The sequence below is a fragment of the Typopeltis vanoorti genome, chromosome 9 (assembly GCF_054136105.1).
Source record: "Typopeltis vanoorti isolate ZY-2024b chromosome 9, IOZ_Tvanoo_1.0, whole genome shotgun sequence".
Classification (NCBI taxonomy): domain Eukaryota; kingdom Metazoa; phylum Arthropoda; class Arachnida; order Uropygi; family Thelyphonidae; genus Typopeltis; species Typopeltis vanoorti.
This window is the reverse complement of record NC_143557.1, coordinates 98,632,637-98,637,706: the sequence shown is the minus strand read 5'-3', so window position 1 is coordinate 98,637,706 and position 5,070 is coordinate 98,632,637. Positions and strand designations below refer to the sequence as shown.

The following is a 5,070-nucleotide window of genomic DNA, read 5'->3' as shown; positions in this document are numbered from 1 at the left end:
CGTCGCCATGATAGAAACCTCCCATGATTCCATTCGTTAATAAGCTAGAATTTCACTCATATGAGCAATAGCCAGGTTTTTCGTACTTACTCTCCGATAGGTCAAATGTGATTGTAGTTGCTAAGTTAGTGTATGCGAGAGAAGATAGAGGAATAGATAGACATACAGAAATAACAGATAAAGTTTTAGATTGATAAATACTTGATTAATTAGAATGTATTAAGAATACACTAGTGCACTGTTAAGGAATGATCAGCTTTTAAATTTATATAATATGTTTATTTATTTATTTTTCATTCTTCATTAGAAAATTTTCTAATTAAAAATAAATAAACTTTAAATTTCTTTAAACAATGTTCAGATTATCTGCGTGTTTTTAAATTTTAATTTAATAAATTTCACATTTTTATGGAAACTATTTATTGTTTCATACTTATATTTAATAAATATTATAAAATTTTATTGAGAATGGGGAAAAAAGTAAATTAGAAGTCGTTCGACAATAAAATCGGGTAGGTTTGAAAAGTAAGACATGTGGGAATACTTCCTTGGTCCAGTCCAGTATTTTTATTGTAATACATGTGCGAACTTTCCATTTTTGTTTTTAATATTAAATGCAAATATTCCATCACAGTGTTTGATTTCCTATCCCTCAATTTGCCAACATTGAAAATTGTTTATCACCTTGGAATACTTAATGGCCAGAAAAACTGCAAACATGTAGCTGTTATGAATTTAGAAGAGTATTATGTCGATGCTTTATATATGGACTTTATTTATGTAATCTTCTTTGTTTAATTTTTTGTTCACAGAAATAATTCCACTTATTGTAAACAATAAAAGCAGGTTAATTTTAATAATCTTCCTTCAAAATTCTAAAACTTATTTAATTTTTATTATCTTATTTTTATATACCATTTTATAAAATGAATATAATTCATCTAACATTATCTCTAACAGATTGTTCATTTATGTCAATAATATCAATTTAAGAACTGTTAGCATGTGTAATTAAAATAAACAAAATAACATATAATTAAAATAGGTATAATTTAAATATGAAAGACGAAACATCACTTTCATGCGCACCTATTGATTGTGTAATTAAAACATAAACAAATTTAATAAATGACACCATTTGTGACGTCATCATATGATGTCATTTATATTTTTAGAGTGCCCTATAGTGTAAAAACATAGTCAGTTATATACTTATTGAAGAATTTTATTTAAATTTATAAATAAAATATTTAGATATATCTTTTACTTTGAAACTCTTAAAACTTGTAGCTGTTCTGATTAGACATGTAATTTACCATGATTTTTCAGTACAGAAACCTGCTTACGAAAATGTTGGATGTTTTCTAACATCTGTTTGAAGAATTTTGTTTACATTTATAAGCTAAAAACTTTTATTACAAAAGTGCTGGATACTTTTACAAAAATGGGAAACTTCAAAATTTCATGAAACAAATTTTACATAGGAAATAGTCGAGAATAAAGAAATGAGCTATAGCTTCAACTAGGATTGCGAAAGATACACCTTGAATAAGGTAATATGTAGAGCATCAAAATATATATGGAGAATCGAAGACAGGTTTGGATAATGGAACTAAAATCAAGTAATACTGCTGGGAAGAAATGAACAGAACTCGGAAAGAAAAGACGAAATCGAGAATGACTATTTGCTTTTCTTTTTATTCTTTTGTTAGAAAAATAATTTTCTGGCAAAACTCCAATGTTCTGAATGGTATTTCCAGGTACCGAAAGACTCAAACTAAGGAAGGAATATTTTAAATCTAGTAAAATCGTTATGAATTGAAGCAGCCACATTTAAAATGTTCCCCACAAATGAAATTCGTTGTTATAATTTATTATTCATAAATAGATAGAGTATTCGTATTTCGAAATGTAGTAAGGGACCCCCTTAAGCAAGTTTTAACTGTAGACTAAATCTTCAAATTCGATATCTTGCAAGTATTGCAAACTATATGGGCAACTAAGTAGTAGGCATACTATTTTACAAAAATAGTAAGCACTTTAAGCTGGTTTCTTTCAATCAGGCAATAATTTCTTATTTTACAAAAAGTGTTCTTGAAATGTCTTACTGTGATAACTGTCTATGGTGATAAAGAAAGTACAAGGTTGAAAATGGTTATCTTTTCGCTATTCATATTATGAGACCATACTGTGCATAAAAAAAACTTATTCACAACCAGCTCAGATGATAAAGCGTATGAAATTATCTACAATTTTTTAAATATGGAAATAGTTTTGATCAGCTTCGATCAATACTTGAATTTTATGATATAACAATAAAATAACACTGTTTACAATGACAGCAGTGAATTATCTCACAGGCATTTAGCTATTTAATTTAAAAAAGCACCCGTTTTTTATTAAATTTTATAATGAAATTTTTTATCATAATTATTAGCATTATGTTGTCAGATAATCCTTTAAAGATGGTGTCCACAATCACATGCTCGCACAACAACTCCACAATAACTTTCATAATTCATGTTTTAGTATTCTACAAGAGTTTAGGTGTTTTAGATTATTTGTAGATTATTGAGTAATGTTTCATTTATTTATAATATAAATAATTAAATTATTAATAATAATAACTATTATTTATTTATATAATAAATAATTATTTACTTAATTATAAAAATTTCTATGCTTTATTTGTTTATTCATATGGGGTTTCCTCCCCCGTCCCTATGATATATACTTAATTCCCCATTAGGGGGAGAGTTGAGCCCCCTCATGGGGGGTTAAGTATTTATGACTGTAGATCGGTGTGTTCACAGGACCAGTTTGGGGGATGAAAAACCCCAGATTTATCTGGGGATAAAAATCCTGCTGTTCAGGCCCAAGACCGGCTAACTTGGTTATGGCAGATCCTTAAGCTCCTCACCTTAAGTCGGCGATGAGAATCGAACCTAGGACACTCCTTCCCCAGGCATATGGTTGCGAAGCACAGCCACTAGGCTAACCGCGCGGACATTTCTATGCTTCTTTATATAATTATTTGTATATACTATTTATGAAATTAACAGTTGCCATGTTGTATTTTTTTTTTATTTATGAATGTTAAATAAATGAATGAACAGTGTCAAGTATCATTTTTAAATTTATGAGTGCCAAATAATTTGGAAGAAAAGTATTGATAGTAATCAATAATTTGATTACTATGTTTATTTAGTACTGGGTACATAGCATAAGGTACGTATCAGGAAGTTGATAACACTGATCCCTTCTAAGCTAAGCAAATATATACTTTATCACTAAGAAAGAAACAGCGTTGAAATTTTACTCGACATTAAGCAGTTCGGTTTCTCAGCTGTTATAAGGTAATTAACCTATGTGCTATATTGCTCAAATCACAGTCGCTATTTTATAATTTTCTTTCTCGACACTATTCGATTTTTTTATAATGTTCGTTTTTCAAATATGCAAATATTTTCAATGATAATGTTCGTTAGTTATTCACGTTAAATTTCTTGTTTATATAGAAATCACGAAATTTAAGATTTAAATTAAAACTTATAAAATATAGAAAAGTATTTTACTTTTTTTAAGAAAACGATTAACCACAGATTTTAACTTTTAATTCATTTAAAATTTTATTTTAAATGAATTTATTTATGCATCACATAATTATATTAATAAAATATAATATTTATAGTCTTATAAATATTACTTAATTTTAATTTATAATTTTTATAAAGTTTATATTTTACACAATACTGGAATTTTGCACTCCTAGCATAGCCTAAATGTTATTGACAGACTATTTAAATACTAATTTTTGATAGTATTTAAGTAGTCTGTTATTGACAGACTATTTAAATGTTAACGATTATCAACAGGAGATAGTACAGCAATAAGATGAGAACCATATTGCTTTCAGTAATGAGAGTCCTGAGCATGAATCGCTTATCAAAATATTAAAAAAAAAAAAAAAACACGAAATAAACAATATTTTAGCGCTCATGAACATCAAACCGTTAATATAATTTTACAACATAAGAGGACTAAAATTAGAATGATCACCTTTGAGCATTTAATAGAAAGAGTGAATGAAGGCTTACTTCAAAAGGTTATCACAACGTTCGCCGCTAGAAAGACTTCAATAGCAAGTTATTTTATTAAGTATACTTTTTTATTTCTTTCCATTTAAATTACATTTAAAATAAATAAAGAAATAAATATTTACTACCTCGGTTCCGAATTTTTTTTTTTTTTTCTCTGAAATCCAGGTCAATGGTCTATTTTGTAATTTCTTCTTTTTATCATAAGTAGAATTTCATTTTTCGCACTTCATCAAATGCGTTTTGAAAGAAAGTTTGTATAATACGTACATAATGTAACCTTGTTCCATTTAGTCCTAAGTTCACAGGTCTAGAGTTGGCCCTTTTTGATAGCAGTGTTTGCGAAATCATTAGCTTTCACTCATTAAATTGATGTGCTCTAAATATCAATTGAACTGCTAACTGTTGATTGAAATATTCACTGATTTTTCTTTCTTCTTAATATAAAAATTAATAATAAAAGTAGAGTCCATGCTATTGGCTTATCATTCTGGTTATTTATTGATTTATAAGAAAAGATAATTTTTATTAATTTATTTATTTATTATTTTTATTTTCATTTACGCAAACTGAATTATCTATCTTTACTCATCTGATTAGAGCAAAGTGTAGTTTTCCGCCTGATACATAGATGGCTCTGATGTTCACCTAGTTTTTAATGCTGTCCATATTCACTAATTTTTAGATTTTTAAAATGCTATTTGTTAATCGAAAAAATTCAAAATTTTCTTTAAAATATTGGCATTGGTCTGCGGGGTAAGTATAAAATCCTGTTGCAATGGCACATTACGGCACAGAAATTATGCTTTCTGCATAATATATGATCACATTTAGACTTTTTATCCCAGCTGAAGACAGATAACTTTAAAAGAAGTCCGTGACATCTGTTTTGAAATCTTAAAAGTCTAGTATGAAATATGTGCATATGTCCCATATGTTTAACATTGCCAAAAAATAAATAAATAAAATACGA

At 27.6% G+C, this 5,070-nt stretch overlaps 1 protein-coding gene across 1 annotated transcript in view; it reads right to left on the bottom strand.

Annotated features, from left to right (window-relative positions):
- Positions 1-5,070, bottom strand: part of LOC150103289 (uncharacterized) — a 431,466-nt gene that overhangs the window by 400,853 nt on the left and 25,543 nt on the right. The gene's annotated exons all lie outside the window — the stretch shown is intronic.